We start from the raw sequence: 26,028 nt of genomic DNA on the forward strand, positions 1-26,028 counted from the left end.
AACAACCTAATATCAAAAAAGTGTACACCTATTATGTAGGGCCTATTATGAATAATACAAGGTGAAATTTTAAAATTATGTGTAATTTTCGGCAAGATATTAAAATTTTAAAATTAATAATTTATCATGCTTCAAATAATGGCTTATATTTTAAATTAGCTAAATAAAGGCATTAATTTTTAAACTAAGTATTAGATCTATTATTGGGTTTTGTATTTAGTGTCTTGAAAAAATTTATAAATAATTTCAAAATTTCACCTTGTATTATTCATAATGCACCCTACATAATACACTTTTTTGATATGAGGTTGTTTAGCATATTCTAAAAATATAAAAATGTACAGGATGATCCATTAAAACTAAAGATCATGGACTATGCTGTACTTGCGTGAATCACCCTGTATATTTAAATTTATGTTTTTAAAGCGCGCATTTGAATTTAAAAGTTGACGTGTCCTAGTATTTTTTATAATTTTTTAAAATAAGGACACAAACAATTTTATTCCATCCGTGGTTTCCATTCTTGTTAATTTCAAAATTTCACCCTGTATTATTCATAATACACCCTACATGAGATAATTAGTTGAAATGAAGTTGTTAAACAGCTTTTAAAAATATTAGAATATACAGGGTGTTCCATTAAAAATAAAGCATATGGACTCTGCTACACTTGCAAAGATCACCCTGTATATTTAAATTTATGTTTAAAAAGTGCACATTTTTATTTAAAAATCGACGGGTCTCAGCGTTTTTTATAGTTTTTTGATTCAAGGACAGAAATAATTTTATTCCCTAAGTGCCTTCCAAACTGTAGACAATTTGTATGTAGTATTATTATTTTATAAAGTTTTTCGTTCCCAGTCTTGTATTCTGCTGAAACCCTTATCCTTCCTATCCACGATCAATCTCGCCGCAAAAACTGAATACCGTCAGCATACAACATCCCCTTGGTCTTAGTTCCATCTCTTTGACATCAACTATCCTCAGTTTATTCCAACAACTATTCAGCTCTAGAAAATCGCCCCAAAAAAACGAGATTACAATTTTGATTAAATCAGTTTTATAATAATACATCCATGTTATATTAGAGTTAGGTATACAGGGTGTCCCGAAAAGAATGGTCATAAATTATACCACACATTCTGGGGTCAAAAATAGTTCGGTTGAACCTAACTTACCTTAGTACAAATGTGCTCATAAAAAAAGTTACAGCCCTTTGAAGTTACAAAATGAAAATCAATTTTTTTCAATATATCGAAAACTCTCAGAGATTTTTTATTGAAAACGGACATGTATCATTCTAATGGCAGGACCACCTTAAAACAAAATTATAGTGAAATTTGTCCACCCCATAAAAATTTATGGGGATTTTGTTCCCTTAAACCCCCCCAAACTTTTGTGTACGTTCCAATTAATTCATTATTGTGGTACCATTAGTTGAACACAACGTTTTTAAAATTTTTTTGCCTCTTAGTATTTTTTCGATAAGCCAGTTTTTATCGAGATGCGGCTTCCTTTTTACTATATTTACATAAAAAATTTATGGGGGTCTTGTTCCTTTAAACCCCCCAAATGTTTTGTACGTTCCAATTAAACTATTATTGTGGTACCATTAGTTAAACGCAGTGTTTTTAAAACTTTTTTGCCTCTTAGTCTTTTTTTGATAAGTCAACTTTTATCGAGATGTGGCTTCTTTTTCAAAATGTACCAAAAAATTTAAGTTATAAATAAATTTTCAGATTATTAACAGGTGTCTATAATCATACTGAACCATATACAAATAGGTGGTGGATTCGACAAATATTCAAAATATCTCGATAAACACTGGCTTATCAAAAAAGTACTAAGAGGCAAAAAAGTTTTAAAAATATTGTGTTTAACTAATGGTGCCACAATAATAATTTAATTGGAACGTACATAAAAGTTTAGGGGGGTTTAAGGAACCAAACCCCCATAAAATTTTTATGGGGTGCACAAATTTCACTATAATTTTTTTTTTAAGATGTTGCTGTAATAAAAATTCCTCATGTTCATTTTCAATAAAAAACCTGTAGGAGTTTTCGATATATGAAGAAAAATCAATTTTCATTTTGTAACTTCAAAGGACTGTAACTTTTTTTGTGTGCACTATTGTATATAGGTAAGTGAGGTTCAATCAACCTATTTTTGACCCCAGAATCTGTGGTATAATTTATGACCAATCTTTTCGGGACACCCTGTATATCCGGGCTAAACTAAACTGATATGCATCCGCTTTTTGAGTTGATTAAGCTATACAATTAAAATCTGAAATTGTAATTGAATTTTACAGCTTTTCATTTTGATTGTAAAATATAATTAGATAGAATATGAATAGAGAATGTGAGCTTGCGTCGTCGTGCATTAAAACGTTATATAATAACGTATAATTTATTCACACTTTTCATCAAACGCGATATCATAATCATATTTACGTGGATAAAATAATTAAAAACATTATCATGACAATAAACTAGTTTAACTATTTTATAATTAGTTCAGAGAAATAAGGAAAAAATATCCTGTTGGTGACACAACCCCCTCCAGGCCGAAACCAAATTTTTTGAGTAGTATGGATATCTATAATAATAATCTATAAGTTTCCTGCAACCGATTTTGATGATATATAGTCCGTCCGCTATAACTTTGCCCATGCGGTACGATTCATTTTAAATCAAATTAAGTCAAAACATAAATTGAAACGAACGTCGATGTGTATATATATTTTGTATACTGTATACTTTATACACATTAGCGTACGTTTCACTTTCTGTTTTTACCTAATTTGATTGAAAATGAATCGTACCGCAATAATAATTTAATTGGAACGTACATAAAAGTTTAGGGGGGTTTAAGGGAACCAAACCCCCATAAAATTTTTATGGGGTGCACAAATTTCACTATATTTTTTTTTTAAGATGTTGCTGTAATAAAAATTCCTCATGTTCATTTTCAATAAAAAACCTGTAGGAGTTATAGCGGACGGACTATACATAGTTATAAACAAATGAAGATCAAAAAACGGTAAATTTTCGCTTTTTTCGTCTTTTACCAAAAAGTTAAGCATTTTAAACAACTTTGAGAGTAAGAAACTCATAAATCGTTTAAAATATTTCAATATGGCGTTCGCTGAATATCTCTATCCTTATTGGTTGCTTAGAAAATTGCAAAATAAATCATAAATTTTGAATTTTTGTAAATATTCATAACTTATGTAAAAATTAACTTAGAACCTTCTTATTACACAGAATACTGAGACTTCTGGTGCTTAAATCATACCCTAAATTTTAAAGAAATTGGTCAAACATTTTAAAAGTTATTTAATTTGTTTATCCCAAATTAATTTTTTTTTGCAACATTATAAGTCAGAAAATTATGAAATTTCAGTAATACTTTGGATAGTTTATGAAAGAAGAAAATTTACACTGTTAATTTATTTTAAAAAAATGAGAAAAAATAATTGTAAATATTGCAAAATTAGTTTGCAAGAACATGTGAATTAAAAAAAGGAGTGCTAACTTCGTCACTGATTGTCCTAGGACAATTGTTTTTCTTTCTAAATGTGTATAAAAGTTCAGTCTTTCTAAATAGGAAAAAATAATTTTGTTTATAAGTAAGCAAAAAATCGACATGTTTTTGAAAAATAATTTTACACTGTTTAAAATTACTTTTGTCATTTTTTTTTAAATTAAGTTAATAGTATGAATGTTCTTTCATAAACTGTCCCAAGTATTACTGTAAATTCATAATTTTCTGACTTATAGTGTTGCAAAAAAAAAATGAATTTGGCATAAACAAATTAAATAACTTTTAAAATATTTGACCAATTGCTTTAAAATTTAGGGCATGATTTAAGCACCAGAAGTCTCAGCATTCTGTGTAATAAGAGGGTTCTAGGTTAATTTTTACATAAGTTATGAATTTATAAGAACTCAAAATTTATGATTTATTGTGCAATTTTCTAAGCAACTAGGTAAGGATAGACATATTCAGCGAACGCCATATTGAAGTTCTTTTTACGATTTATGAGTTTATTATGCTCAAAGTTGTTTAAAATGCTTATCTTTTTGGTAATAGACGAAAAAAGCGATAATTTATAGTTTTTTTATCTTCATTTGGTTATAACATAACTATGTATGTATATCATCAAAATCGGCTGCAGGAAACATATAGGTTATTATTATAGATATTCATGTTCATACTACTAAAAAAATTTGGTTTCGGCCTGGAGGGGGATGTGTCACGAGAAAAATCTTATTTCTCTGGACTAAATAAGCGTTTTTAAGTTCCTATAGTTCCTATATATTTCCTATATATCAAAATGGGTACCGATAGATGTAGGTTGTTCTATCTAGTCAATCTTTCGATATTTATTAATCGCCAATATTACATGTTTACTAAGACCGTGATTCCAAGAGTATGCTACCCCCTGGGGAGACACGTTAAAAAGCAAAGAGGTCACAAAATTATTTCCAAAAAAAAAAGAAACTTTAATTAAAAGGATGTTTATTTTAAAGCTTAAATAAAACTATATCGAATAAAAGTGTAACGACCTATTTAGCCACATTTTTATTTAAAAAAACTTTAAATGACATAATAATAATTGTAATAAAATGTAAATGTATGATGACACGAGGACGATGTTAAAGTATTCACTTTAAGGGAAGATACAAATTTGTTTTTTTTTTAATTTAAAATAGAAGTAATTGTGAGCGGCACAATATAAACATGACATTTTAATCGTCTATTTGTCTAATTTGTAACACTTATTTCTCCGTCCACCTATATACCTAATATAATATACATCGATCATAAACAATAAATAATATTGGACATTTTTTTAAGTCATTTAATTATAGATATTATTTTATTGATTTGTTTTTCTTTCAAAAGCAAATATTAATATCTTACTTTTTTTTACAGCGAATGAAGGTTTTTCGTTGTGTGGATAAATACAAATGGAACCAATTTAAAAGGTAAGTTCCTTGTTTTTCATTATTCCCATAGTACGTTTTCTTAATGTTAAAGTAAATAGAAATAATCGATGTAAAACTATAAATAAAGAAAATAAAAAAAATTACTCAACAAGCAAAAACTTGTGATGTCAACATTTTCAATTGTCAAATGGTGTGCTTTCAAAATAGAATATTTTATTATATTATTAGTGAATATTCAGCAAACAATAAAGGAACGTATACAAACAAACGTATAAATAAAGAACTCAAAAAAAGACGTTACACGCGTTAAAGAATTTTTCGAATATGTTTGACGAACACAGAAACAAAATTAACAGTTCTATAATAGTTATTTATGATATAAGTGTTAAAAGTACACCTTTAAGGCACGCATGTGAAAGTTTGCAGAATGAGCGATAGCGAGTTCTGCAATTCACATGAGTGCCTTAAAAATGTACTTTTTAATACGCATATACAATATTTTTTCTACAAACGTAATTACAGGACAATATCTACAAAAACTTTTACTTGAACTTGACTGACATTCCATCTTTATATTTTTTTGACATTACATCAAAATTGCCTATACGGTCAATACGAACTGAAGTGCCTTAAAAATATTAAAGCACTAGTGCCTTAAAGTGCCATTTTTAACGCTCGTATGGAGTGCTAAAAATTGCATTTTTAACACGGTTGTATAAAAATTAATTTATTCAAAACTAGACTGAACGAAAAGTTGCTGTTGAAATAAACTGTTCTCTTATTTCTAATAACGTTAACATGTTTTTAAATTCACTGTATTCTTTAAATGATGTCCACCATTACATTAATTTACACTTTTAATTAACATTAGAAAACAATGAGTTGGTATACTTATACATTGTATAAACATATTTTAGATATTAAACTTAAATTGTAATTGTAAAATATAGAGTAAGTATTTCTTGTAAATTGTTATATATTAAAAGAAAAAAAAAAGAAAAAAAATTTAATAAAAAAAAGGAATATATTATTGTGTTTCAATTTATCAATCAAAGATAGAATAAAAATTTTAATATTTTTAACATAACGCGGGCACATAAATTTGATACACCCTGTATATTGATTTGTAAATATTTATTAGAAGTTAGTTTTCAACGCAAAATGGTTTCTCCTTAATGAATTTTTCCAAGAAGAATTAAAAACATTTTTGTAAATAAAAAGTGAAGTGAAAGTTATTTAGGATTATAATTTTAAACCGATTGTTTATTACGGAAAAGGTAAAACCACAGGTAGATGTAATTATTAGTTTTTAGAAAAATAGAGGTAAAGAGAATTGGAATTTTAAATATGTTTGTTTAATGACAGGAATATTTAGATAATTTCCGAAACGTCATTAGTTTTGAGTAGAAGTATTGTTTGAAAGAGTGACTGGGTTTTTCGATTGAAACAGGGAGGTGGAGAGAGAAATGTTTCTGATTGGCTTGGAAATTTGGAATGGGGAAAGTTTTGTTTGAATGTTAAGATAGTTTTGGAAAGAGGAATTCATTGTGTTATCGGTAGCCGAGAGGAGAAGTTAAAAGTTTTCGTGTATAGTTCAGAAGCAAGTACTAGTGGTTGTGTTTGATAAGTGAGAGTAGCCGAAAAGTGGCACGAGAGACAAATCAAATCGAGAAGAAATACCTCTTTGATTCTGTAAAGTCCAAGAGAGTAAGTTACAAGAATCATCGTTATTAAAATTATTTGTGACACCAAGTAAAAAAGATATTTGGGTCTGAGGAGATTATTGTTGAGAGAAAGAGAGGAGAGAGTTTTGGAGTTTATTGAACGAGTACTGGCAAAAAAGAGACCTGGCTTGTGTTTTTGGAGAAATAGTTGCTGGTATCCTGCTGGATTGTTTGCTGACAACGGAGAGGGCTTTAACATAATCAACAGGGATTTAACATAGCCTAACATAATCAACAAGGATGAGCTGTTTGGGTCAAGAGGAGACATCATTGTGTGTGAATTAAAAAAGTCAGTTAATAACCTATGTGATAGATTTTTTTTATAATCAGAAGTTAATTTTTTTACGTAAAAGCATATGAATTTAAGACTCCAACATTTCAAAAATTTAATAGGAAGTATAAGTAATTTTGCGAATACCAAAGTTGTTTGTTTAGCTGGTTTTATTAATGGTATCAAGAACAAAGCGATAAATATTTGTTTGAATTAGATTAATTTATATGGTAAAAGTTTTTTTGGACAGTTATGCCCACAGAATTTATTTGATAAATTTACAGAACATTGCTTTTGATAATAAAGGTAATTGTATGTGCTTATTTATGATTTTTCTATTTATTTTCTTTTCCTATTTTATCCCGATAAGGATCAACTAAGAGATACTGAAGCCACGAGAAAGGATAAGTATACCCTATTCCACGAACATACGCCTGTTTTGGATTATTTCGACAACGAATATTTTACTGTGCAAAATAAGAAGAACGAAAGTAAATTGCAAATTACATTGTTGTTTATTGGAATAATTATTAGCGCCATTTACTTTCGTACTTCTTATGTTGCACAGTAAAATATTCGTTGTCGAAATAATCCAAAACAGGCGTACGTTCGCAGAATGGCCCATATAACATAAGAGAATTTAATTAAAATTTTTATGACAAAAGGCACCCTGAGATTTTTTCTTAATTTCTTATGTATGATTTGCGTTAATTAAATAATTAATCAAATAAATACTAATTAATATAAAAGTAATAGAAAGCAGATCATAACAATATGTAAAAAAATATATACAAAAAAATATATACAAAAAAAATATATAAACAAATAAAAGAAAAAAAATATAATAATTAAAAAAATACAATAAAAAAAATGTAGATAAAAATGAATGACGAACTTGGATAGTCCATAGTAAAAAGCTTTCGAATTAAGTAGAGGGCTAAAGAAGAATGTTGCAGTTTTTGCTGTGGAACTCTAAAAACGTCATTTAAAAAAAATAAATATATTATAAAAAATTATTAAAAAAATACAAAAATAATTATTTACTAGTAGAATTGTTTATTAGAGATTAATATTAGTATTAGTTTTAGGTAAGATACGAAAAAATTACTAATAAAATAAAAAATAGTAAAATTGGCGAATGGATTTAGTGTCCTCGGTCATCTAAACCCAAATAAATAACAACAAATAAACTGGCTATCATAAGCAAATGTGACAATAAAAATCATTATGATTAACTTAATGCCCTAACAGAACGATAATATTGAAATTAGCAAATCGGGAACATAGTTTTTTGGCACAACATGGTATGGGTTTTTAAAAACATAAAATCCTTGGACACGAAAAGAATCTTATTACAGTTCTTTCGTAGGTTTTTCACTCTCAGTAATTTTCTGACATTTTGATAATTTTCTGACATTTTGATAATTTTCTGCTCTCCACTTGTTTTTATTCTTCCTTTATTCCGTCTCTCATCTGGTTTCCATTCACATGCTGATCTTGAATCTCGCTTATTATCTATTTTGACTATATAACCAATCACATTGTAGATATTTCTCTTCTCTCTCTTCAATCCTGACACCCCCGAGGGAGTGTAGTGGTCATTCGTTGGCCTAATTTGAAAAATGCATAAGTCCAAAAGATTTAATTTTAGACTTTTGATGGCATCTGTTAGCATTATCCAAAAATTATGTACGGCTCTGTTTTCTTCTAATATATTTTACTAGATTTTGCTAAAATTGTGAAAATGAAATCTGCATATAATTACATTAATGTTGACGACCATATGAAATCTGCACAAGTCCGCTCTTGTTAGTAGTCCAGAGAAATAAGGATATTCTCGGAACACTCAAAGATCCAGGTAGCTGACTAATTTTTTAGTTATTGTAGACCTGTATCAAGAAAACCACCTGTTTCCTGCCTGGATTTCGCGTCCGTTTGTTAATTCTAACGTGCTATGTATTAAGGTGATACAGTAGCGGTCAACAGGTAGCCAAAACGCGTTCCAAGATTGCGGCTGTAATTTTGAATATTTTTTCGAGATACATATTTGGCACACGTATTCGTAATATAATAAAGAATGGAGGTACAGAGCCCAATTTGAAAAATATGTTAATATGTGGAAATTACTCTGTAATTAAATACAATATTAAAAAAACGAGCCTGTACCGCCATTAAGAAGAACAAAAAAATACACTTTCTTCCAATAAACTTTTTTATCCGATGCCTAGATTTTGTGTCATTTTGGAACTACTAATGAAATAAAAAATTTTAGTAGTTCCAAAATGACACAAAATCTAGGCATCGGATAAAAAAGTTTATTTGAAGAAAGTGTATTTTTTTGTTCTTCTTAATGGCGGTACAGGCTCGTTTTTTTAATATTGTTTATAATTACGGAGTAATTTCCACATATTAATATATTTGTCAAATTGGGCTCTGTACCGCCATTATTTATTACATTACCAACACGTGTGCCAAATATCTCGAAAAAATATTCAAAATTAAAGCCGCAATCTTGGAACGCGTTTTGGCTACCTGTTGATTGCTACTGTTTCCTCTTAAGAGTATAAGTCATAAAAAAGATTTTTCGGCATTCTTCTATATTTTGAATTATATAATTAATAGGGTATTACCAAAGTAGAAAGTAAAATAGTTAATTACTAATTTATTAATCATATTTCGTCACCATTTTCATATTTAGTTGTACTAGTTATTTCATCGGTGGTAAAAAAGTCTTTGAAAAGTCCTAATAAAAAATTTTCATTTTTGACTTATACTCTTAGTACATATCACTCTAGAATTATTAACAATTTAGTGTAAACATCGCGATTTTTTCGATTTTTTGCAACCCATTCAAATGCTAAATAGTTGACCTAAAATTACAAAATTTAATTTTTTAGAATATTGAAAAACCTTCAAAATGTCGATTTTTGAAATTTAAAAAGTTAACTTGTTGGTACGCAGATTGAAAAATAAGTGAAAATCGTTATTTGTTAATAACTTTTAATACAACTACCTTAGAACTTTAGTATTTCGCCCGAAGTTGGGTATTGCGGTACTTAACAAACTCTCAAAATTGGAGACCGATCCGTTAATTAGTTTAAGAGTTATTATATTTGTTTATCCCAGAGACCTTTATTTTGCAATAACATAGGACAGAAGATAATGAAGATAGGGCAATTATTCTGAGTATGCCAAATGAAAGTAGAAGAGTGATAGTATCAAAATGTATTAAAAAAAAAGAATGTGTGTGTACTTTGTACGCACGTAAGAAGTTATACTTCTATTATATGATTTCAACGAAATAAATATACTCTCAACAGGTTATTTGTATTTTATTTAAAGAATAAACTAATTTTTACTTACTACTTTCCAAAAATTATTATTAAAACAATAAGAAAAATAAAAAAAAATTAAAAACACACGGGGATTCGAACCGGGGACCTCTCGATCTCCGGCCATGCACTCTACCACTGCGCTATACTCCCTTTGCTTTGACAGGTTACAAGATTTCTCATACATACTGACAAATTTAATAGACCAAGTGAAGTATACAAAAATACTTTAAATATACTTAGGTACTATGATTATAAACTATCTCATTCCCGAGGAAGACAAATCCAAAGACAAAAAAATTATAATAAATATATTTACTAAAAACATTAATATATATATATATATATATATATATATATATATATATATATATATATATATATATATATATATATGGCTCACAAATGATAGGAAGCCCGCTACAACCTGCAGATGAATGGAAGCCCGCGGTTTACGGGGTAAGGGGATTGTAGCACTGTCTTATTCCTACAGTCTTACGAAGCCCACTCGTATAAACGCGTTCACAGTGTATATGGATTACGCATTATACGAAGCCCGACGATGTTGCCATGTTTTAATTTACGTTTAAATAATACGACTGTTCTACGAGATCCTTATATGTGTATATAAGTCATCATATTGCCTGTTATAAGAAGCCCAATTCTATTCAGCAATCTATACGAAGCATTTTAGAAGAGTCAAGATAGAACGAAAAGATGCATTGTTTCGGAGCAATTCAAACAAGATTATCTTTTTCTAAAACTTTTTTTGTTAGTTTATATACATGTTAAAGTAAAAAGTTCTACTCACAGATTTTGCCGCTATTTGTTTATTATTTGTTTAAACAATAACAATAATTGTTTTGTACAGTGTGTCCAATTAACACGTTGACGGACACTGCGTCAAATGTATAAGCAAGTTTTGTGACACTATATGTATTTTGCAAAGTAGAATAGGGAAAAATTCAACGTATATTGACGTTGTGTCACATTACATCAATGGAAATTAGACGACTATAGACGTTCTCTTCGTCAACGTGAAAAGTTGTGCATGGTCTAAATTAAAAATAGAACCATCAGTTCATTTTTTTTAAGCCGTATACGAGATATTATGTCAAAAATATGAATTTTACTCAAGAGTAAAGTAGCTTTATTATTCAAAATATTAAAAATTGTTATAATGAAAAGTTGTTTGGAATTAAGAACTATATTCTAATATGCCATTTCATCTTTCTAATTAAAAAAAAGTTGAATTTTTTTAAATTATGGATATACAACATTATTTTCAGTTATTTCAATTATGATAACTCTTTTATTATAGACCAGTAAGGATCTGTGAAAAAACGTCTATTTTTGGATGTGAAAGGTGGCATTCGAATTTTTGCAGATAAAGTAAGGTGATAACTTCGTTAATAATAATTTACTTATGCTCCTTCTCAAATATGCCCGGAACATTAATATATGCCCGGGGCAAAATACGCCTGTTGTTATTCAATGTTTTTAACCACTTCGGTGGTACTTAGGACCTTAGTAATTCGCTTAGGAAATTCTTTGTAACATACTTAAACCGTGTACCAAATTTCATTAAAATCGACCTAATAGATTTTGCATAATAAATTTGCAATTTAAATGTTTTTAAAAAAGTTCAAATTTTTTAAAATCTTTCTGAACAAAAAGTAGACCATTTAGAAGTTGTCTAATTTTTTTACATATAAAGAGGTGCTTTACCTATCTAATACACTTTACAGAATTAAAATCGGATTATTTAAGGGGGCTTAGCAATGTTTTAAACTTATAAATAATTTTTTGGCTTATAAACAAATAGCCTTGTTTAATAATAAATAATTAATTTTTAGCAATGCAAATAATTAAAACCGGTATAATTTGATTTAAACTTTCAAATGCTGTCAGCAGAATTGCAATTTTATTTTTTAATAAAAAGTTATTTGCGTTCAAAAATTGCACTTTTTCGATTTTTTGAAAGTTCCACTGCGTTTATCTCGAAAACTATGCATCCTACGAAAAAACTTGTAAGAACATTTTTTGCTTAGACTTACCCAAGAAATATAAAAAAATGTTTTATTTTGCGAAAAATCGATGTTATGTAATTCCTCAAGTTCTTTGTTTATAACAATTTTATTGACATCCGGATCAACTGTTACCCAAAAAAATCGTGTTCCACGGGTCAAAAAATACATAAAAATCTTTGGGTAAGTCCATCTAAATAAAGGAGCCCGCAGCACCCCCTCCTGGCCACAGAACTAATTTGTTTATTAGTCAAACAATTGTATATAACTTTAAAACATCGCTGAGGCTGCTTAAACAATCCGATTTTAATTCTGTAAAGTGCATTAGATAGGTGGAGTGCTTCTTTATATGTAAAAAAATTGACAAATCTTTGTATATACTAGTTTTTGTTGTGCAAGATTTTAAAAAATTTTAATTTTTTAAAAAAAGTTTAGATTGCAAAATTATTATTCAAAATCTAGTAAGTCAATTTTAATGAAATTTGGTGTATGGTTTTAGCACATTACAAAAATTTTCTAAGCGAATTAGGAAGGTTCCAAGTGTAACCTAAGTGATGGAAAATCATTGAATAAAAACAGGCTTGTTTTGCCCCCTTATTTTATATTTATTGCTATTTTGCAGCAAGGGTGATTAATTAAGAGATTTTTAATCAATCGCATCTGATAGAAAATTTAATTACCTTGGTTGTATTCCTATACGACTTTGTTCCAAAATGAATCGTTTGAAAGTTATAAGCAAAAAAAGTAGAAAAAAAAACGAAATTTTTTGAGATTTTTAAATATTTTATTTTTTTTATTAATGTTCCGGGCATATTTGAGACGGAGCATTAATCAATTATTATTAACGAAGTTATCACCTAACTTTATCCGCAAAAATCTGAATGCCACCTCTCACATCCATCTAAAAACAGATCCTTACTGGTCTATTATTAATTATACGAAAAAAAGTTATCCTTTGTAAAAAGTTCTGCCTCTCCAAAGACCTTAAATACAACCATCTTATATCAATTTTGATTAATTTTATACGAGGTATGTCAAAAAAGATAAATTTCGATCAAGAATAAAGTACCTTTATAGTTCAGAATATTTCAATGAGAAGGATGGAATATTGGAAGATGGTTTTTAGTGTTGTTCTGAAGCTATTTTCTTGTGGCATTTTTATAATTATTTTGATTGGGAAATAAGCCACAATATTTTAGTAGTAGAAGTATTTTATAAAGAATAGCTTTTTTCGTAAAACTGGTAATAAAAAAGTTATTAATAGGTTCGAAGTTACGCAGACATAATGTTTAAGAGCTAAAAATATTTTTTTGTTGAAAATGTATTATTGTTCAAGCTTATTATTAAATTTATTTTAGGTAAGTTTTAGAGAAAACATTTTTGATCACTTTTTATAAACAATTTTTTAGTTGGTAATTTTCGGTTTTTGTATTAGGTACATTTTTGTTATCTTTCTTAGTTTTTGTCAAAAAGGAATAGTTTCATTCATAGTTTCAAAACTTACGTAAAAGTTTTCAAAAATTGCATTTTTGCGTCATATCATTTGAATTAAATTTTTGGCATTTTCTTGAATGAAACATTGTTTAGTAAGATGTTTGAAAGGTAAGTTGTGCAAATTTGAGAGCTTTATAAGAAAAATTTTATTAGTTACACATTTTTAAATAATGTTTAAACAAAATTCAGCCCACACCGTACTTATGCCCATACATTTTATTTCTTTTTATTATAACCATAAGATAGCTTAATTGTTCTTCTTTCCAATTAAGCTATCCTTTCTTGTTCCTTCTCTTAATTTCCTTCTTTCTTGTCCAATTTGTAAAATTTTATTTGATCCATTAATTAGAGAAATACACTGAAATAACTCAGCAGTGCACTTCGCTAGTTTACAGTGCGCCAATGTTTGTGAGAAGGGTGACTTTAGCGTTATAAATAAAAAATTATAGAAGCTACAGATTTAATTTTATAAAAATTTTAATCTTATATTTAGGTTTTTTTCAATAGTCTGAATTTTTCAATAGTCAAGTCAGTTTTTTTCTAAAATTTATATTTTCGGGGTTATTTAAAGAAACATCTATTTTCGCAGTTCATTTGTTTAATAAAAAATTAAGTGCCCATTTCTAGAGTAGAACTTTTTCATATGTTCTTTATTAAGAGGATCGGAACGTATTTTCGGCTGCAATGCTATTCAAATGGGGATTCATTTCTTTCAAATCCTGAGAAAACTAATAAGTATTTTGGAAAAATTTAAACGCAGAATGAAAGATTACGTTATTAGCGAGGGCCGAAAGTCCCTGAGAACTTCTACAATGTTTATTTTAATAAGTTACAGGGGTGAAAAAACTAAGAGAAAATTTAGTGTGATTTTTAAATTCAAATATCTCATTCAAAATAAACTTTTTATTTATTCTAAGGGACTTTCGGCCCTCGGTAATAATTTAGTCTTTCATTCTGCGTTTAAATTTTTCAAAAATATTTATTGGTTTTTTCAGGATTTGAAAAAAATGAACACAATGCCGTGGTAATATTTTCCAAATCTGTCTTTGTCTTACAACGCACTCAACCGAATATAATATTGTCAGCATATATTGTCAGTCAGACACTGACAATCAGTGACAATTTTAAATATTTGACATTGCATCGGGAATATTTTGAGAAATTGATTAAATATTATTGATATATAGTGTATTTGATAAATAATTGATTTAAGACGTGAACTTAATAAAAAGTTATTTATTGTGTATTATTTGTGAAAGATCCAAGCAGAGAATACATCAGATATATCCTGTGATCCAAGTATTTTGTTGTTAGAGATGTTCAAAATTGTAAGCATTCCAAAATAACAACATATTATTAAAAAATCACTTTAACACTTTTCCTCTTTTCTCGATTGATTATTAGTTTTTGTTGTACAAATAAATTATTACAATCACTGAAAACATAGTTAGTGAAAAAATTATCACATTTATTAACTGAATTAATAATTTGCAATTATAAAAATAACAGTTATCCAAGAACATTCAAAAGCCATCTTTTTAAATTAATTATGACATTTTCAAGTAGAATGACATTCTAGTAATGTTTACATATCCACACCAGTGTGAATTTTACTACACGTAATTTGCCGTGTAAAGACAGAAAAAGTAGGGATACACGTAAAATATTTGCGAATTATGTACCCATAGCCTTAAACATTTCTTAGGGCCATCGGTACATAATTCGCAAATATTTTAAGGCTATCCCTACTTTTTCTGTCTTTACACGGCAAATTACGTGTAGTAAAATTGTCACTGGTATGGATATGTAAACTTTACTTGACAATTTCATCATTAACTGTAAAGATGGCTTTTGAATGTTCTTGGATAACTTTTACTAGTATAATTAATTGCCTTAATTGTTAATTCAGTTAATTAATATGATTATTTCATATTTCCGAACAATGGAAAGCTACAGAAATACAAATTAAATTGATCATTTTTGATAATATCCCATCGTCAAGTATATTACGTCAGATGCCCTTCGTTGCTGTGAAAAAATACATTCAGTGACATTAATGACAATTACTGTTTTAAAACTTATAAAAGTGATGACTTTCAATCGTCAAATATTTATACCAACTGTGTGTTTAATTGTACTAATTTGTACTTACATAAATAAATTACAATAAAATTTTGGTTTTAAACAGTTTCATTCATGAAATGATCGCAGCAAATTGCAGCTCGATCTCTGAAATTATTATCGAATTGTTTCCCTCGTGCCACTTGACGTAATTTCACGACTGACGTAATTTCACTCCCCTTCGGGTCGTGAAATTAATACTGTCAAAGTGTCACTCGGGAAAAATTCGATAATTTCAGAGCTCTTGTGCAATTACTACTGATAATTTTTTCACTACCTATGTATTCAGTAATAATTTATCTACTGTACAACAAAAGCTAATAATCAATCGAGAAAAAAGGAAAAGTGATAAAATGATAAAGTGATTTTTTAATAATATATTGTTACTATGAAACGCTTACAATTTTGAACATCTGTAACAACACAATACTTGGATCACTGAATATATCCTGGTGTATTCTCTGCTTTGGATCTTCCATAAATAATAAACAATAAATAACTTTTTATTAAGTTCACGTCTTAAATCAATTATTTATCAAAGACATTATCAATATTATTTAATCAACAACTGAAAATATTCCCAATGCCAGGTCAAATATTTAAAATTGTCACTGTCTGACTGACAATATGCTGGCAATATTCTATTTACTACTGACAAAGATTTGGAAAATATTACCACGGACATTGTGTTCATTTTTTTTCAAATCCTGAAATAAAACAATAAATATTTTTGAAAAATTTAAACGCAAAATGAAAGACTAAATTATTACCGAGGGCCGAAAGTCTCTTACAATAAATAAAAAGTTTATTTTGAATGAGATATTTTGAAATTAAAAGTCACACTAAATTTTCTTTTAGTTTTTTAGCCCTGTAACTTATTAAAATAAACATTATAGAAGTTCTCAGGGACTTTCGGCCCTCGCTAATAACGTAATCTCTTATTCTGAGTTTAAAATTTTCAAAAATACTTATTAGTTTTCTCAGAATTCGAAAAAAAAAATGAATTCCATTTGAGTAGCATTTCAGCAGAAACTACGTACCCATCCCCTTAATGAAATTAAAAAACATCTATATTGTTTGATTTTTTCCGAAAGGAAAATCTATATGCATTTGTATTAAATATTTTGTATTTGTATTAAATGAGGCGCTCAGAGCAACAGTGGCACAGTCCACAAATTGAGCATTTTTAGATTAATACATCAATAAAAGCAGAAAAATTGGATATATGGGTCGACAGTGGTCTACACAATCTAGCTCTATATTTGGCAAGATGGCACTAAAAATACATAATGTATTGTTGCCTTGACAAATACTAAAAATACGAATGAAACAGTGGCCTAACCCTCAATTGTGTGGCTCAGACCCATCAAACGAGTGTTCATCGTATCAGAATCAGAATAATACGCATAATTCATAAGAATGACTATTTTTAATTTTATAAAGTAATATTTAATAATAATAACTTTAACCCCGTCCTTGACTGAGTGGTAAGAGCGCCTACCTTTGGATCGAAAAATCCGAATGGTTGTGAGTTCGAATCTCACCAGGGTCAGAAATGTTTCATTTATTATAAATTAATAAATGAAAATAGTTTCTCTCCTTGTGGGATCGGTACTCACCGGAGGGGCCGCAGACGTTCGGATACAGTTAGCGTCTCTTTGCAAAGACAATGACGTCAACTTTGCAAAGTAACAAGACACTTACTCAACACACACACACTACACATTACACTAGGTACCTAACTGTTAAAAATTACCGTACCTACCATGCCAATGGCCATTAGTTGTCGAGGCATTGACCTTTTTTAAATAAAAAAAAAACAATAATTTAATTTGTCATATTAATTTCCTATTTGGTAGCAAATTTTGTGGCTTATTACAAACTAAAATAGTAAATTAGTAATACAAAGTATTAATTTGTATTAATTGTATCAATTAAAATAAAAAATTCTTTTGCGAATCAATTTTTAAATCTTTTTTCTGTCGGTATCTTACTGTGTACAGGTAATGCTAAGAATTACCATAATCTGTTCTCGGGAGTCTTAGTACACAAGATTAATGACGATGAACGACCCAAAAATACGAAAAATGTGCATGGACAGGTAATAATAAAAATGTTTACAACCTAATAGTACTTTGAGGAATAGGCAAAAACGTTGCCAAACTTCAGGGCTTCTTATAATCGGTAGCTCAATGTGGGCTTCCTAACGCTGCTGAACTTCTACAGAGTATATACTTTTTTTCGCAGCGCAAACTGGTGGTAGATACCATGAACTACGAGTGTATGTTTTGATAATAATTCCAGGCATAAGCAGCCCGGGCTTCGTATTGTTAATCATGATTTCAGAGCTACCTATGGTACATTTCTAAAATTTGTCCGAATATATATGAAGCCCAAGCGTATTTACATGTTCTGAGCTTGGTTAAAATATCGAGAGATGGTGTAAAGTACGTTTTTTGGGGAAATAACATTAAAGAATTACGAAGCCCGAATCCGGGCTTCGTAAGGAGGTGTCGGGCTTCGTATGACCGGTGCGATATTGCGTTTTTGGCTTCCTAAAGTCGGAATCCATATATATATATATATATATATATATATATATATATATATATATATATATATATATATATATATATATATATATTCTTTTCACGCACACCTTATTTGCGCTACATAAAGATATAGCGACTAACATACTGTCGATGTGCTCATGCGTCAGGGAATGTAAAAATTCGCCCTCGTGCCTAAAGAAATATAACTTCAAAAAGATAAAAAAATTAATTAATATAGTCAAAAATCCTAATGACAGATTTTTGAAATTTTGTAGTTTATAAACATTTAGAATAACTTTAAAAATGTTGGCCGTATAAACAATCTTTTTATATATTCGAAAAGCTAATATTTTAACACGAATTTTCAAATAAAAAAAGTTAGCCTGGGTTCATTTGGGACAAAGTTAGCCATGTATTTTTTTTTTAATTCACAGCTAATTTGTTTATAATAATTAAGGAATCTCATTTATGCTATTTTAAAGAATGCGATTTGTGTTTTTTCTTAAAAAATTTGCACAAACATTGTATCTTCACAGCACCCTCTACGATTTTTCAAAAATTTAGTTCAAACGATTAGGGGGACCCAACAAATCCACCGAGTTAAAATACCGAAAGAGCAATTTCAAACTAATACAATGTTCTGTATCTCCGGATCAACTCAACAGATTTTGATGTTTCTTTTTTTAATTTGTATGTAATTTCTACGTACATTACAAATATGAATTAGTTTATAAATTTATTAATTAATAACCGTCTAATTTGTTTAAACATTTTTTTGAAAAATTATATTTTTTTTACAAAAATTTAATTTTTTAAACATAGTGTCATTAATAATCATAGAAAAAGTTCAAGTACACTTTAATAAATAAATAATTTTTATTAGATAATTATTTATTGAAGATTATTTACTGAGTAAAGTATACCTTAAATTTTCTATGATTAATAATGATAACATGATTAAAATCATGGATTTTTGGGATTTTTTTTAATTGTTTAAACAAATTAGACTGTTTATTGTCAATGTCTAGACAAATTGCATATTTGTAATGCACAGAAAAATTACATACAAATTTAAAAAAAAGATCGATCAAAATACAGTATGGTACAAATGAAAGGAATAAATTCGTTATTTCGTAAACCGGCGACTTTACGGAAAAATCCTGAAACAGATCGATTTTTATTTTTAAATTATGATATTTTATCATATATATCACACAAGTGACGTCGTTCATCTGGGCGTGATGACGTAATCGATGATTTTTTTAAATGAGAATAGGGATCGCGTGCTAGCTCATTTGAAAGTTATTCAATTCTGTATTCAGTAATATAAACATTAATATTGTTATTTATACACTGTGTCCAAAAACAATTTTTTTATAATAAATTAAATACCAAAAAAGAAGAATGTATGTAATTTATATAATTCAAAATACATTTACTACTGTCAGAAAACAGTAAAAAATGTTTGTTCGAAAAATTAACATTGCTTTTCGCTTAAATTAATTATTAAAACTTCCAAAAAGCAGGTGTCTAGCGAGAGCGGGCTTGAACATTGAATTTAAGCTAAAAGCAATGTTTATTTTTCAAATAAACATTTTTTTATGTTTTCTGATAACAGTAAACAGTATTTTGTATTAAATAAATTACATACATTTTTTTTTGTCGATTAATTTAATTTAAAAAATGGTGTTCCATTTGAAAAAAAAAACATAAGTTTGATCTGCCACTGTGTTATCCATTACCCTGTACCTAACTAACTTTGTAATGTGAAGCTCAAAGTTGGCTACAATTCTTGTTATTAACTTTTATCGCTATCCATTACTATAACGGATATACGGAGCTTAACCCCACTAATTAATCACCCTGTATAATAGCAGTTAAATATTGCATTGTTAGCTAGATCTGAGCTATTCTGAAAATTGCAGGTACCTAAGTAGCCCACAACTATTTTTAAAATGGATTACAAAATTTGCGGAGACCGTGGCACCGACCATATAAAGACGTTTAAAAAATAAAGCAAGCATACCTAAATTACTTCAGCCACATAGCCGAGGACGAGGATCATGGAAATATTGGTAGTAGAAGGAAACGTAGAAGGCCAAAGACCACTAGGAAGATCTTTAATAAGATAGACAGACCAAATCAAGACCATGGCTGGAAAATCCCTACATGAGGCCATCCATATGACATAGGATCACAGCTAATGGAGACAGCAAACTAACAATATTATTTGGAGTGTCACCACGCCCTGACAAATGTTAAAGACATGAGGGGGAGTAAATCTAGTGGCATTCCTTCTTTTTGGCATTCCTTATATGATTTCTGCTCACGTATCCTATGTCATCTTTTTTTTTGTAGTTTGTGTAACTTTTCGGTAATTTATTTTTAGCTTAAAAGTTTCAGATTTCCTTTATTTAAATTCGCGTGAATACCAATGCTGCAATAGTTATTTTCTTAACAAGTGCGGCAAGTCATACTTTTCCGCACGCGATTGCAGTCGAGTGCGGAAAAGAAACTTTCCGCAAGAGTTAGGAACAATATTTTTTCTACAGGCGTTTAAAAAATGACCAATTCTTAATCAATTGATTGAATTAATATGATTATTTCATTCATAGGAGATTCTGACCAATAGAAAGCTACAGAAATCTGAATTAAATCGATAATAATTTTTGATAATCTCCCGTCGTTAAGTATATTACGTCAGATGCCCTTCGTTGCTACGAAAAAATACATTCAGTGACATTAATGACAATTAATGTTTTAAAAATTATAAAAGTGATGACTTTCAATCGTCAAATATTTATAAAAACTGTGTGTTTAATGGTACTTACATAAATAAATTACAATAAAATTTTGGTTTTGAACAGTTTTATTCATGAAATAATCGCAACAAATTGCACTCGACCTCTGAAATTAATATAGAATTTTTACTCTCGTGACACTTTGACATAATTTCACTCGCCTTCGGCTCGTGAAATTAAAACTGTCAAAGTGTCACTCGGGAAAAATTCAATAATTTCAGAGCTCTTGTGCAATTACTACTGATAATTTTTGATAATCTCCCGTCATTAAGTACATTACGTCAGATGCCCTTCGTTGCTACGAAAAAATATATTCAGTGACATTAATGACAATTAATGTTTTAAAAATTATAAAAGTGATGACTTTCAATCGTCAAATATTTATAAAAATTGTGTTTAATGGTACTTACATATAGTCCTGTCGCCAGGGGGGGTACAACGGCCTCCTTTATTCAGATGGACTTACCCAAGTTTTTTTCATATATTTTGACCCGTAGAATACGAATTTTTTGGGTAACAGTTGATCCGGATGTCGATAAGATTGTTATAGACAAAGAACTTGAGGAATTACATAACAGCGATTTCTCGCAAAACAAAACATTTTTTGTATTTTTTGGGTCATTCTAAGCAAAAAATGTTTTGGCAAGTTTTTTCGTAGGATGCACAGTTTTCGAGATAAGCGCGGTTGAACTTCCAAAAAATCGAAAAATTGCAATTTTTGAACCAGAATAACTTTTGATTAAAAAATAAAATAGCAATTCTGCTTACCGCATTTGAAAGTTCAAGTCAAATTATATCGGTTTTGATTATTTGCATTGCTAAAAATTAATTTTTTTATTCTTAAACAAAGCTATAAACAGTAATAAACACCTAGTGCGTGAGTGACGTTTTCAATGATTTCTCATTTAAAATCGAACCAGTAGGTAGAGTAGGTACAAGTGCAAGCGAGGCAATATCTACGTAGGATGTATTAAAACGCATGTATTAGATACGGGAAACACTATGTGTTAATAGCTTTGTTTAACAATAAAAAAATAAATTTTTAGCAGTGCAAATAATCAAAACCGATATAATTTGACTTAAACTTTCAAATACGGTAAGCAGAATTGCTATTTTATTTTTAAATCAAAAGTTATTCAAGTTCAAAATATGCAATTTTTCGATTTTTTGAAAATTTTACAGCGGTTATCTAGAAAACTATGAATCCTACGAAAAAACTTGTAGGAACATTTTTTGCTTAGAATGACCCAAAAAATACAAAAAAATGTTTTGTTTTGCGAGAAATCGCTGTTATGTAATTGCTTAAGTTCTTTTTTTATAACATCTTATCGACATCCGGATCAACTGTTACCCAAAAAATTCGTGTTCTACGGGTCAAAATACATAAAAAAACTTAAGTAAGTTCATCTAAATAAAGGAGGCCGTTGTATCCCCCCCTGGTGACAGGACTAATAAATAAATTACAATAAAATTTTGGTTTTGAACAGTTTTATTCATGAAATAATCGCAACAAATTGCACTCGACCTCTGAAATTAATATAGAATTTTTGCTCTCGTAAGACTTTGACATAATTTCACTGGCCTTTGGCTCGTGAAATTAAAACTTTAAAAGTGTCACTCGGGAAAAATTCAATAATTTCATAGCTCTTGTACAATTACCACTGAAAATACATACCCAAATTAATTCTTTGACAAGGTTATCAAAACCAAACTTTCAATATAATTGGTTAGCATAACGACGATCTTGGTTTTCATGACGACGATTCAAAACCACTGTTATTGTGTCATTTGACTTTCGAATATTATGTCAACATAATTTTATTTCATCGAATTGTCGCATTAATTTCAATAAAACATGAACACAATAAGATACATTTGAAATAAATTAGTAAATAATATCTAAATATTAGTTTATTGCATGTATTATGTCTACCCCAAAATCCCGACAGCCAAAATCCCGACGGCCAAAATCCCGACGGTCAAAATCCCGACACGCCAGAATCCCGACAGGCCAAAATCCCGACACGCCAAAATCCCTACACGCCAGAATTCCGACAGGTTTAATAAGTTTCTTTTAACATATAATTACATTTATTTCTGGTTTTTTGTTTAGGGTCATCTGTTTTTTATTTTTTGTTACTAAACAAAAGCATTTACCATTTAATATGAACTAATTTTCTAAATAAAATTTCTAACATGGGTATATGAATTAAATTATTTTTTTTTGCCAATATATAGTGCAATAATATATGTATAATCAAATCCTGAATTCAAGTATACTTTCATATAATAGATATTATCATGTCACTTACAACCTTCCATTTCGGTAAGTATAGCTTTTATATTATAAAATGAAGTGTTTATTAATTTTTTATTTTAAAATACATATTAATTACTACCCATACTTATTAGTAAGTAATTAATTTTTAAATTTCAATACTTTATAATGTGACTTGGTATTGCATTTGAAAAGAACACAATAAATACTCAAAATGTAGTGGTCGGGATTTTTGCTTATGTGAGAATCGTTGCATGTAGGGATTTTGGCCTGTCGGGATTCTGGCGTGTCGGTGTTTTGGCAATCGGGATTTTGGCTGTCGGGATTTTGGGCGCCACCGATTTTAAGGCCATATTAAAATATCTAAATTCAGTGCGGAAAAGTAATGCGGAAAATTAAAACTTTCTAAACTAAAACGCGTGCGGAAAAGTAGACATTCTTGCACGCTCGTAGAAAAAAATAGCATTGAATTATAAAATTATAAGTGAAAAGAAAAGAAAAGAAAATCATTTCAAAATAGATTATTGTTTTGTAAATTAGATAAAAACCGAAACAAAACTTTTTTAATCATAAAAGCCGATACGTTGTTTATTAACTAAGTTATATCCCGCTAAAAACCCATCTCAATATCTCAGAGTCCTTTCTATATTGAACTATATCAAAACTTTGTTGAATGATAATTCATTTTATTTTTGAACGGAAAGTATATCATCGACGTTTCAAATTTTATCGGAAACTTCTACTTTATTACTGAGTGAATCAGTGTTAGCCGGCGGCTGTGGTACAGAACTTCCATCTTCCATTGCTCTAAATCCAATATCGGGGCTTGATGCATTTTTCAGCAAAGTAGCTTATATGCTGGAGCAGAGCTTCAGCGTTTGCATTTTATTTATTAGGAACTTAAAAATTTAAATGCAAATTTTGAAATCACTACCTCACTTTGGTAGTAAAATGAACGAGCATACATCTACGAGGTGTTAGAAGTGTTGAGATGCAAATAACACGAACATATTTTTTTCTCATTAAAAAGTGCTTTAAGTTTAATAGGTATCCTATATACTCCAGGGAAATAAGGTTTTTGTCGGGACACTTGAGCAGCCAGGTTACAAATGGGTTTTTTTGGGTACTATATACCTAATACATTATACATACAAAAATGCCCGTCACAGTTCGGACGAGAATTTTAGTTATTAACAAATAAGGATAAAAAATGGCAGTTTTTTCGTTTAAATCGTTACAGGTAAAAATAGGATAAATAAATATCTTATTTATAGTATTATTCTTTTAGTAGATGAGCCAATGTTTAAAACGGCAGTTTTATAATTTTGGTTCGATCATTTGTTGCTTCGAAAATTGCAGAATAAAACTAAAATTTCGAAAATAAAAAATTTGCTATAACTTTCGCGAAAGTGACCTTACGACTTTTATATTTCAGAAAAAGTTGAGTCAAAGAGTCCATATACTGCACAAAAAATTATAAGACGATTCGTCAATTAGTTTAAATTTTATTCAATTTGTTTATCCCAAAGAGCTTTTTTTTGTAATGTTATTGTTCAGAAAATAATAATTATATTGAAATTCTGTGAAAACCATATGAAATAACAATAGTCTTGTTTTCAATTTATTGAAGAAAATCATTAAAAAGTAATTTTTGTCACTACGAAAACATTTTACTAAAGTAGAGTCATTTTTGGCTTGAAAACAATTTGAATAGCTTTGTTAATATTGACTGTAGAGTAAATTTACCTTGGAATTTCAAAAGCTGGTATTTTTACACATATTTCAAAAAAAAACTTTTCGCCTATGTTAATTACGGTCAAAGTTAGCCACTTTTATTATTTAATTCACAGTTACTTCAATATACATAAAATTCTCCTGTAACAGTGTTAGTTACCATACTACTCCGAAACGGCTTGGCCGATTTTTATGAAATTTTACAACTGTATCCTATGGGACTGAGAATAGGTTTTAATCTATTTTTCATACCCATAAGTTACAAGGGGGTTGCCCCCCTGACATTTTTTTTTATTTTTTTGGACAAAATTTTCTATCTTAATTTTATATGATGTAGGATTAAAAAATACATACAACTCTTAATTTATACTTTTCCATCACCAACCCCTATTTGTTAATACCCATCTATATATTTACATCTATAAAATTCTCCTGTCACAGTGTTAGTTGTCATACTCCTCCGAGACCGCTTGACGAATTTTTATGAAATTACATATGTATATTTGGTAGGTCTTAGAATCGGTCGTAATCTATTTTTCATATTTCTGAGTGATAAGGGGAACTCCCCCTAACATTTTGAAATGTTAGGTGGGGATTTACGTACATAACGTACTCTACAAGACTACGAGTACATACAATTTAAAAAAATTATGATCAAAATCCATCAACAAGCTCTGGAGATATTAATCGCAGCATACGTTTGAAGAATCAGTTTCATTTTTTGAGTGCACGGATTTTA

General features: G+C 29.0%; 1 protein-coding gene across 1 annotated transcript in view; it reads left to right on the forward strand.

Annotated features, from left to right (window-relative positions):
* LOC114324319 (uncharacterized) overlaps window positions 1-26,028 on the forward strand; it is a 903,318-nt gene that overhangs the window by 235,238 nt on the left and 642,052 nt on the right. The window contains exon 3 of the mRNA XM_050661074.1: window positions 4,942-4,994. The gene's annotated coding sequence lies outside the window, so the exon portion shown is untranslated. The remainder of the gene's footprint in view (window positions 1-4,941; window positions 4,995-26,028) is intronic.

Source organism: Diabrotica virgifera, chromosome 9 (assembly GCF_917563875.1).
Source record: "Diabrotica virgifera virgifera chromosome 9, PGI_DIABVI_V3a".
Classification (NCBI taxonomy): Eukaryota; Metazoa; Arthropoda; class Insecta; order Coleoptera; family Chrysomelidae; genus Diabrotica; species Diabrotica virgifera.